Source organism: Notothenia rossii, assembly GCF_949606895.1.
Source record: "Notothenia rossii genome assembly, chromosome: 7".
Lineage (NCBI taxonomy): Eukaryota > Metazoa > Chordata > Actinopteri > Perciformes > Nototheniidae > Notothenia > Notothenia rossii.
The window spans coordinates 32836279-32848629 of record NC_136905.1 but is presented as its reverse complement, the minus strand read 5'-3'; the positions used below and the strand labels follow the sequence as shown (position 1 = coordinate 32848629).

The following is a 12351-nucleotide window of genomic DNA, read 5'->3' as shown; positions in this document are numbered from 1 at the left end:
GTGATAAGTTTGTGCACAGATGGAAGGCTGACAGGCAGGTAGGCCATCCAGTTACTTTAGCCGGGCCGGCTAAAATGATTGTTCGTGCTTTTTACAGCGCTACGGCTTCCAGAGATTAATTGTTGTATGTATTTATTGTCAAAGCATTTAATATATTCATTGCTATCGGGACGTTAAGAGCATTCCATGGAATATAACAAAAAGTGTTTTCTGAAATAAATTACATACCCCATTGAATTATGACTGAAGATTGTCAGCTGTCTTCCTCTCCCTTGTTGTTCCTCGATACGTAAAGGCTGCAGCACCGTTGACAACTTCTCTCTACAGATCAAACATACCGGTAAACCAGCATCGTTTGCTGTGAAAGCATATAACTCTGTCCACACAGAATTAAATCCCGGTACTTTTCTTTGATTTATCCATAGTTCGCTCATCGAGCCGGGGGTCCCCGCGCGAGCGCCTCCAAGAAAAGGCGCTAGCGCGGGACCGTAGCAGGATGTGACGCATATTTTAGTTGACCTAATTAAAACTGTTTTGTTTTTTATTTATGTGTCACAGTATCACCTCAAAATACAAGATACGAAACATTTTCAACCGTGCAACAAAATATAAATAGTCCTACAAATACTTTTATTTTATTTCCTTCTAATTTTTGTCTAAGCTCAAGGGAGCCAGAGCAGAGGGCTTAAAGGGCCGCATGCGGCCCGTGGGCCGCGGGTTGCCGACCCCTGCCCTAGAGGGATAATATCCTTCTCACCTTTTTCACCCCTGACCCTTTTTCATGCCTGCTTAACTGTTAGTGGTCCTTCCTGTTTACATTCAGCATATTAATGTGTATATGCTTTGACAGACAACATGTGTCCATCCTGTCTACGTGGCATGTGAAGGCCCCGCAGCCTGTCTGACCAGAAGACTGATGTCAAACCTGAGGCTTCAGTCTGAGCGCTGAGGCCACACAGCCATGACCCAGCAGCCTCGGCACAGCACCAGTGTGACAAATGTGCTGTCATCCTTAATTCAATTGGGTCTCTAAAAAAAGTTGTAAAATAAAAAACACTGAGTGCTTCAGAATGGAAGGCATAAACTGATTTCAGAGATGCAAAAGAAAAAACAACACTTATTCTAAATTCAACTGAACCCAATTAAATTTTAAAAGGAAGTTTGATTACAGGATTATCCTTTTAAGGCCTGCATGTGTTCCAACCCAGCTGAACCTCCTGTAATACTAAGAGAGGAAAAAAATAAGGAGGCATTTGAACCTAATGTATGTAGCGTTTTCCAGCGGTCTGCCATCCAGTGAATGTCCAGAGCAGTGACCCGTGTGGAGAAGACAGCGTACTGCACAGGCCTAATCCTGTCCTCCAGCCATTCTTCCTCTTGGATAAACCAGTGCATAGCAAGCATGGCCCCGGAGCATGTACAATGCACAGTCCTCTACATAGTAATAAGGGCTAGAGGGGGATGAAGAGGAGGGGGGGAAGCAGGGGGGCAAGGTGGTTATGGATGAGTCATATTTATGGTCCGTTTGAAGCTCCACTCCATACATTTTGTCCTGTATCTGAGCACACATGCTTTGACATGGTGTTACTGAGACATGCTCAGTACGCAATGCATGTAAACATATGTTAATGACATGTTGTTGTCATGGAGATTAACGTCTAGATAGGTCATTTGTGCAAACAGCTTATCAAGACGCCCTGTAGTGGTCTTATAAATGATGACTGGAGCAAAGGTGAAAGTCAGGTGTCTTATTCTAAAAAGGAGCTCTAAAAAACAAAAATGTTTAGTCTGATACAACAAGTCAACGTTCAACTATTTGCATTTCCTTCCTCTACTACGTTAGCTTGCAGTCATACAATGAACGTCTATTTACATAAAAATGCACTCGTTTAAAACCCAAATCATGATATTTTCCTATAAATAACCAAGTAGTTCTGTTTCTGATACATAGAGACATAGTTGGGTTTTCTCATTAAAAAGAACTATAATGTGTCGTCCACCTTGAAGTCGTCTTGCAGCATTAAATAAAGCGGTCAAAATGTTGTTTTGGGATTCATTGGTTACACACCTATTCCGCCTTATGAAGTAGGTAAGGGGATGTGTTGGTAAATGAAGAAACTTGGAATGATACATTTTGATGGCCATTTCTGCCAATATTTTATAGATTTTCTTTGCTAAAAATCGCATTAACCTCACAATTATATTTTCCATTTTGTCTATCTTGCACATTTTTTACCTGGAAAACCTAAAAAGGATATAGGCAAGAAAAGCAAATAGGGCCTCTATAAGATCCTGTGCATAAATGGCAGTGGAACTCTGAATGACATTCTGTCTCACGGACTACAGATGGAGCAACAGTTAGATTTGTTCTGATAATAAACATAGTTAAGAATCACATTAACACAACTTGTGACACTTATGCTGAGGCCTGCATTTCAAATCTACACTAGTGCAACTAATCAGTTTCCAGTGACACTCCATGCTTCCGTAAATTCAATTAACACTCGTGTAAATATCATCCAGAGCTGTGTAATGGTTAATCGGCTCCTTAGAGGCGTTGACTAATTCACTCACTTCTGAGAAGAAATACTGCTTTGCACTGGCTAACATTACTTACAGTGGGATCTTCGGTTTTCAGCTGCAGTAACACCACATGTACTATATTAGATACAGGAAAGATAGAGCTGTTTTTTTGAATAATAGGAGCCCATAAATTCATGAGTAAAAGGGAAACAAATATCTACGGTTTGGAGAAGTGGCAGATCTTATTTTCCCTCTGCTGAAAAATGAATCGATAGCAGGGACCGGCGCTGGCGTTCGACAGCGGAAAACTGCTTACTCTTCATTTGAGCTATATGTAATCAATCCTAGCCAGAGGATGGCTAGAGCCCTTTCCAAACTAAGTGGGGAAACATTGGGATTACTAGCACTCTGGCATTTATAAATTGAGCCCAACGAGAAGAGGGCCACCAAGAGACTCCCGGTCAACGGAATTACACCGGCAGGCCAATAAATCTGACCCACAGATCTTTTACAGTAACACTGCAGTAAATCCCCTACCCTTACATTGCATTCTTGCACTACAGAAGAAAACGTTTATGTTACAGTTGCTGTCTAAAGTAAAAAAATAAGTTGAAAAAAGACCAGCAGCCTTGGTAGCAACAAGTCTCTGTGGCCAAGCTGTGTATATATTTAGACCTTCACAGTGTTGACTCTGACATATGACAGCATATTTGAGGAATATCTGCATTAGGAACCCTTGATTGTAATGCCTTGAGGTCCATCTAATATTATTCCCTTTTGAAAACGAGAAGGACACTGGGACAGCTTAAAAGCACAGAATCGATGGAAGGCCACGCATGTCGTCTCCGGGGACATTTAGACATGACAAATGTCAGACAAATATCTAAAGGAGATTCAGACATCATAGTGATCTTCATGACTTTGAGATAGCCCGGGGATAAGTGCTTCTCTTATCCCAGCTGTGTGTGCCATGCACAGCAATCACACATCTTGACCTCCAGTGGAATTTCCTAGCGGCTACTTGCTATATTTCTCAAGATTGTAAATAGCCGGAGCTGCAAGTCCTTCTTTTCGCATATTGCGTTATTAACCTCTGATTCAAATGTGGGGCTAAAGGGATGTTCACCTTTATTCAGTCGAGAATGTTACTCAACATGCAACCTGGTTGGTGTGATGTTGATGGAGACAGAGAGTAGCATGTGTGTTTTTATTCTCTAGAGGAAAAATAGAGACAAGAATAGCATAAATCCATCAGCATGCCTTCTTCAGACTTCTTTATATGGCAAAAATAATGTGCAAAGTTTTACCTTGAATCTCTTATCCTGATATTAAACATTTAAACATTTTGTATTCATTTATGTTGTTTTAAATTCTCTCTTTTGTAAATTATGATTTTTTACTTTTTACTTATTGTTACTTTATTTATTGTAACTTTTTATTTATTGTTACTTTTTATTTATATATTGTTTAGTTTTCCATCAGGCTGGGGAACGTTTGTTTAATGTTTTTGCTGAAAAAAAAAAAGTATAGTTGTGTGTACAGCATCACAGAGCAGTGATTAATTCAGCGGAGGAGCTAGTCTGGTCTGGAACCTTCCGGCAGCTCTGAGAATAATAAGCGTTCATTTAAAAGTCAGAGCCTGGAAATACAGAGGTGACATTCTCAGCCTGTAACCAGGTTAGTGTCAAAGCTGCTGCCTCGCTATCTGGGGATGACCAAAGCATACTGTTAACCTTTGTGTTTCTGAGCCCTGCCGGGTTGTTGGGGATTGTGTTGGCAGGCCTGGGAGATAACGGATTACATGCAATGGGATTAAATAATCAGTATACAAAATAGAGGTAGCTGTATTCCCTTCCCTGAATCTGCTTTATGGTTTTCACTTTCTTTGGTTCATTTTTTCTTTTTTTAATTCAGTAGGTGGACCTATACGTTTATAAAGTAGTTTGTGTGTGAGCTTAACTGTGTGTATTAAACTAAAATGGAGCATTTTCTGCTTTTTGCAATTTGTGATCATGTGTTTCAGTGTTGGTGTATAGGCTATTGCCTGAATATGCTTGATGAAAAGCAGGTTTTCCTATAAATAAAAATATATTGATACTTAAGGTCACATTATTCTGTTGTCTTTCATAATAAACAAGTAAAAAACATTTTATTGATATTTATTTTCTGTTATTTCATTTCATTTCATTTTTATTTGTCCCGCTTATGGTACGCAAAACCAAATGTACAATAATTGCCACAAAACATGACTACCATTGAGCGAAAAGGAGCAGGGAGAAGAATAAAATCTTATGTGACCTGCCCCTTTCTAAAACAAAACAAAATAAATACAAATAGATGGTCTGCCCTTCATAATAACAGTAGTAGTAGTATCTTAGGATACTAAGAGAAACACACAAACACTTATTTCCCACTTGACGGTTAACGGAAAGAAACAAAACAACACCAAAACATCACATGTATAAGGAAAAGAAAATTGCAACACCCTCATCTGAGTCCTACTGGAGAAGAAGGTGGAAAGCAACCCATGATGATAATAATAATAACAATAACAACAATGGCAATGGGATCCGCAAATACAGAAGAGACATCACATCAAAGACATCAAAAACATGAAGGACCAGAGTACATATAGACTTATTCAAATTCTGCTTCATATAGTCCCATCTTTCTTAATTTATACAACTTCTTTAACTGAAAAATACAAATACAATTCTGTAGATCCTTTTGTTGAGAATTCCACAATTGTATACCAACCACCGAAATACACATTTGTTTAAGAGTAATCCTTGCATATGGATGCTTAAAATTTAATTTCCTTCTGTGGTCTTCCTTATCTGATCCAAAAACAAACATATGCTGGTAACATTCTGCTTTTTGCCCTGTGATTTACTGATAATATCTGCAGCTCAGCTATCTCTTTGAGTTTCAAGAGTCCTGACTTAAAAAAACGTCTGTTGGTGTGTTCTCTTGAGTCAGCTTTATGAATTATTCGTACTGCCCTTTTCTGTAATATTGACAATGGCTTTATGTTGCTCATATATGTGTTGCCCCACACTTCTATACAATAAATGAAAAATGGTAAAATGAGTGAACAGTACAACATCCTCAATGCCTTGTAATCTAGCAAATACTTTGCCTTGTTTAGAACAGAAATATTCCTAGACACTTGTTTTAACATGTGCTATGTGTGATTTCCATGTCAGGTTTTCATCCAGCGTCACACCTAAGAATCGAAATTCAGAAACCCTTTCAATAAAAACTGCATCAATGGACAGTGAAATGTTTTCATCTTTTTTTCTATTAGCAAAAACCATAAACTTCATTTTATTCAAATTTAGGGTTAACTTATTTTCATCAAACCATCTTTTAAGTTTGACCATTTCATGTCCAATACACTTTGCTAAAATGTTTAAATCATCTCCTGAACAAAATAAATTTGTGTCGTCTGCAAACAACACAAATTGCAATAATGTTGACGTTTCACATATGTCATTGATGTACAAAATAAAAAGTTTAGGCCCTAAAACCGAGCCCTGCCGGAAACCACATTCTATGTCCATACACTCCGATGTACTACCAGCAAATTCTACATATTGTTGTCTGTTATCTAAATAACTTTTTAACCAATTTAGATCTACTCCTCTCACACCGTATCTATGTAATTTCAAAATTAATAGGTAATGGTTTATGGTGTCAAATGCCTTTTTTAAGTCCATAAATACACCTTTTGTGTTTTTCTTTCTTTCTATAGCTGTTGTAATGTCTTCTGTTATTTTCATTAAAGCTAAAACTGTAGATCGATTTTTCCTAAATCCATACTGACTCACTCAATAACTCATTTTTTTCAATAAAATTATCACATTTTTGGATAAACAATTTCTCAAGGACCTTTGAAAATTGTGAAAGCAAGGACACTGGTCTGTAGCTGGTAAATTGGCTTTTGTCCCCTGTTTTAAAAAGTGGGATAACTTTAGCTATTTTCATGCTATCTGGAAAAATACCTGTCTGAAATGAAAGATTAAAGATGTAGCTTAGCGGTTTAATTATGCAGTCAATAGTCGTTTTCACTATTTTCATGTCGATCCCATCACTATCTGTCGAAGTCTTATTTTTGCATTTGTCTACAATGGATCTAATTTCAATTTCGTTTATCTCTCCCAGAAACATTGACTTTAACACTTCACTTCCCCCAATTCCGCCATCGTCTTTTTGCCCATCGTGCTGTTTTGGAATAGTCTTTGCAAGATTAGGTCCGAGATTTACAAAAAAAAGAGTTAAATTCATGTACCACTTCATTCAAGTTTTTTACAGCCTTATTTTTGTCATCAATGAAGTGACTGGGCAGGCCAGTGGATACAGATTTATTTCCAATAACATTATTTAAGATTTTCCATGTGCCCTTGATATCATTTTTCTTTTCTTTTAACATATTATTATAATATTCTCTTTTTGCTTGTCTCATTATAACTGTCAACTTATTTTGATATGCCTTGTATTACTTTTCAATTGCCTTTGTCCTAAATTTTATGAAGTCTTTATAAAGGTTATTTTTCTTCTTGCAAGCATTTTGTAAGCCCTTGGTTATCCAAGGCTTTTGATGAAAAGTAACTTTATGTGTACGGAGTACAGCGGGACAATGTTTGTCATACAGTGATATGTAGATTTTTAGGAAGGACTCATATGCAGCATTTACATCTTCTACATAAACCCCTCTCCACTCTTCCTTTAAGAGCTCACTCCTAAATGTGTCTTTTGCTTCAGCAGTCCTTACCCTGACATATCTACTGCGAGTCTCTTCCTTCTTTTTCTTTAATTGCCAATCATATGCTACAAATACAGGTAAATGGTCACTTATGTCATTTATTATTAGCCCACTCTTAGCACTGTTTTCCATGACATTTGTAAAGATATTGTCGATCAATGTTGCACAAGTTGATGTTATTCTACTGGGCTTAGTGATTAGGGGATAAAGCGCCCTGCTGTACAATGCATCCAGGAAATCAGAAGTTGTTTTGTGTTTAGATACATTTAGAAGGTCGATGTTAAAATTAAATTGATCATCGGTATAATATTTACACGAGTCACTTATATGATTAAACACATGATTCTCTGAATCGACATCATAATTGTACATGTTATACTCTGTGTTGTCAAATCTAGAAAAGATTCAGAGTGGCTCAGTCATTTATGTGTTGTTATTGTTTTCCATGTACGTCTGCAAGGAGTTAACTCCCTCCACACATACCTGTTCATTCCTTTGCTCTTTCATGCAGATCAAGCGAGTCAATTAATGTCTTTACGTCCGACATCAGTTATGCATTTGATATTGAGGTAATCCAAAAGTAAAGGAAAGTAATCAGGTGACATAACTTTTATATTTGAATATTCACATTAGGTTACTGATTACATTTTCTCTTACTTACTATAATTAATTTAACAGAATATGTTTTTGACATACCCTGTTTATGTGTGGAAGTGCATGCCCTCTGTATTATTTAAGTGCAGATATCAAAGAGGTCACGTTCCTGTTTGTGTTATGCACACTGACATTATAACCAGGGGTGCACATAACTAGCACCTAGAGATGTTGCTTGGTGCTCATCCTTAAAATGAAATAAACCGTAACTTTTGAGGGGGTCTTGACTTTATTTGACACACGGCACTGAACACACATGCAGAGGTGAACACAAGACAACATTAGCACGACCAGTAATCCTACAAGCTGTCATGACTACCCTCCTCCTGACTGTTCTCCTCACTGTCTTCCTCTCTGTCAGACATGGTAGCTGATGATGTAGGCCTACTACTTTCTCTCTGGTTGAGTCTGCGATTAGCTGCTTGCATCCACAAGTCAACAGCATGTTTTGGGTCGAAAGTCTCTGTTGTCATCTTAGACAAGTGGATGTAATCAAATAAGTATGTGAACATAACCAATAACCTACCATAGCCAATAACAAATGAATGTAATGTGGTGACCACCTATTTATACACTGGGTTCATAATTGAAAATGGGAACTACAGTTGCGGCTATTGCGGCTATCATTATGACTCCATGTCCTCGGCACTACACTGGTGACCCTGACGTGATCCAGTGTAGTGCCGAGGACATGGAGTCATAATGATCATATAAACGTGTGCCTCGGAAATAATTGTTTACATTAATCGTGACCAAACCGTTTGAGACCCACTGAGATAACTTAGACTAAAGTTAACTATCTAAACACTGGGAGAGTCCTTTACCTCACTGAGCTGAGGTTATTTGAGCCTCTCAGTCTGACAGGAGCGTTCTCCCTCCACCTTGTTGTTGAAAAAGCTCCTTATATCTGTTAGCGTAGCTAGCTAGCACCAGATGCTAACAACAACAATCTCCGGTATCGGTGCACTCTCACTCTCTCTCGCTCGCGCACGCACACACAGAGCCGAGCTTGAATGAAACACAGAGACCCAGACGTACTTGTACTGTAGCATATTATTTTCGAATCAATCATTTTTCAAATGATCAATTTCACACACAAAAATAAAAAAAGACATACATTGGGGGTGCTTAGGGGGTGCTATGGCTATCCTAGGGGGAGATGCAGCACCCCCTAGTGCCGCCTATTGACCTTCCATCCTCAACATGTACATTGCACACCTGGGTCCTACAGCGCCCTCATAGGTTTCTAAGGTTTCTAAGTGTAACTTTCGCCGGTCATGCCGACGTCATAACAATTTTTCCTCCTGGTCTCTCACCTGTCATGCCTCTGCGCCCCCCACTTTTAGAAACACTGTTCTACTGTGACATGTTTCCATGCTCTAAGGTTAAAAAAGGTTTTTATTTTTCTCATACTGCCTGTGCTGCAGCACCTCTTTTCACCCTCTGTCTGAAACCAGAGCCCAGTCTGCTCTGATTGGTTAGCTGGCCGGCTCTGCTGTGATTGGTCAACTGTTTAGAGATGTTCCGCCCCTTAACTAATCATGTATAATGTCTTCGAGCTTTAGCCAACTGAGGTGCGACTGTAATAGTTACAGTTGTAAACAAAGGAGTCCAATGGAAGCGTTTTAGGAACCAAAAACTGTATTTTATACAAGTCTTAGTCTCTCTAAGCTTTTTAATTTGTATTTTATTCTCTTGGCTATTGAATGACTGTTTTTAAAAGTAATTTGTTGTTGAAATCTTAATGATTTTTGTTTTGTTTTTGTAAAGCGTGTCTTGTATAGAAACTAACAGTTCAGCTGAAGACAGACTGCATGTTGGTTTCTGTGGACATTAAAGACCCCATGTATTTTAATGCTGGTTTTATTTTTTTTCCATTGTCTGTGTTTGCATATGAATGAGCATTTGGGTGCAGGGCTCAATGTCACGAGGGACCTTATTTGACTATTCAAGAGAGTTTCGGTGGAAGATGACACATTCTGTAGTGACACACCTGTGTAGTCAGTTACCATGTAATCTATCACACAATGATGAAAAACAAAGTAGCCTATGATGAGCCACTGAAACTTTCAACATGTTGTTGTTTCATCTTAACCTCTCAAACATCTACAGCAATTGCACTGTACAGCAAGCTCCAATATTCGCCTGCATACTGTTCACTAAGGAAGGGTAAATACTGATCCCTCAAATAAATATGCAGAGTCAATGGGAAAAGCCAAAGACCTTGAGAAAAACTGGAAGACCGAGAGTCGGGAAGAGACAGAGAAAGACAGTGTGGGAGGAAGCTACAGTAGGAGCGTGTGAGGGAGAGACCCATTGGATTTGTGTTGAGGCTAAGCTGCCTTCTGGTGCTACGTGACCAGCCTATACCGCCAAGGAGAGGAGGCTCGGGCTTATCTCAGTGCACACAAGCAGCTCTGCTGGCAGAGGCACCGCGGCATGGCTGCTGGGTGCTGCTGTCAGTGCGTGACCAATAGCTTTCACTCTCTCTCCCTTCACTCCATCCCTCCTCACTCATTCACTTGGGAAGAGCATGTGAAGATTTGATGTACAACATGGGGCCAACTTAAGGTGGATCTCAGTACAAAGGAGTGGCTTCCTTTTTTCTTGCGATCTGCATCTGAAATGGTCTGTAATAATAACACAGGAGTGAGCAAATGGGATATTTCCTTTGTCTGGTTAAATGTTATAAGCTCCAGTCCAAATGATAAAAGCTTTCCTAAGTTTCTACAAAAACATGATGTATGCCCGACTTGATTCCAGACCAAAAATACCTCTTCTAAGGACACCCGTTTGATTACCTTGATCCTTAAATAATCAATAGATTTATTTAGTTTTTAAAATTGACATGTTTTCAAACAGACCATCCTTAACAATTAAGGTGCCATACGCTAACATCACAGCCTCTAATAGCAGTGTGAAGTTGGTGTGAATGTCAGATTGTCAGTCTTGCAAATATACAAAGATGTTTGGAGATGGAGATAGACCCCCCCATTGCAATTGTGATAAAGTATGCTGTCCCCTTAAGAGTCTACATGCTAAAGGCTTGGTGAGGCTATACAAGGGTACAGCTGTGCTGTCATACTTAGAGTACTTTAGCATGATAATATGCTGATAATGCTAACATGCTGCTGCTTATGTATATAGTTTGTCACATTCACTTGTATATTGTAAAGTAATGTACAGTAATGTAAATTAGCAAATATATTGCATGTGTCCCTATCAAATTAACACTTAACATAAGGAATAAAATGCCAACATTTCTTATTTAGCAGAAACATAAAGAGGCTGATGGGAATGCGAGTGGTTAAAATGAGTTTAAGGTTAAAATGTTAATCACATTATGGTGCAGGTAAAGTTTAGGGTCTAGAAAGTGATTATAATGTAATGAATGGCATATTTAACTCTAGACATTAAGTGGGGAACCTAGCCTCACATTGCCATAACTCATTTTGTTGGATGAACTCAATGGAAAATATATTGATATGGATAAGAAATGTGGATATATGAGTAGTTGCTTTTTATGTTGTGTAAGTTCTTATTGTCTACATTCTTAGAACCAGCAGTGGAGAAAAAAAAAGCCAAGGCTGCGTGAAAATGCTATTTGTAGGCAACTTAACAACACAGCCAGGGCTATAGGGGGTCACATACAAGCAATTCCCCTAACTTACAACTGCACCTTTATAACAAAGATGAGAAAGATCTAATTACTGATCTGATCTGGCCACTGAGTCAAGAAAAAACAACTCGTTTTTTGTTTCGAGACCTGGTGCAACATGTTTCTGGACTTTTCCCCAGCATGCCTGCCTTGCCTTGTATTTTTTCCATCACAGAGGTCTTGGTTCTTTTTTTAATTCCTCAAAAACGGCCTTCCGTCATCAAATAATTCATGGACCTCACCACTATATGTGATCTAAGGCCAAGCGAGAACAAGATGTTGACAGCTGACAGGATATCACGACTCTTAAAAAAAACCTTTGATCTACTGTACTAACGCAGCGTCCACATGGCGGCGTGAGTTGAAGCTTGTCGGCGGGCGTGTCTGAAGCTTGACCAACAACCAATCACATGAATCTCCCGCCCCGGACACACAAGCACGCGGTTTGATTGGTTAGAGCTTGTACTGGCATATGATTTGATTGGCTGACGCTTCCGTCGAAGCTTCAAAAGTTGAACATTGCTCAACAGTTTTCCAGTATTGAGTGCAATCATTTGAAAAATGTGGCGATCAAACAAAAAAATGGACTAGCGAAAATAATTTCTAATCATCCAGAGAATACTGCACTATCAAGGTCAAGCACACCATTTTTCTTTTCCTTTGAAATTGTCACAGATGTGTACTTTGTTCCATTTTCATAGGAAAACCGAGAGATGTCTTACTGAGGCTTGTGTGTAATTGGCACCGCTGG

General features: G+C 38.8%; 1 protein-coding gene across 4 annotated transcripts in view; it reads right to left on the bottom strand.

Annotated features, from left to right (window-relative positions):
• Positions 1-12351, bottom strand: part of oxr1a (oxidation resistance 1a) — a 252747-nt gene that overhangs the window by 116506 nt on the left and 123890 nt on the right. The gene's annotated exons all lie outside the window — the stretch shown is intronic.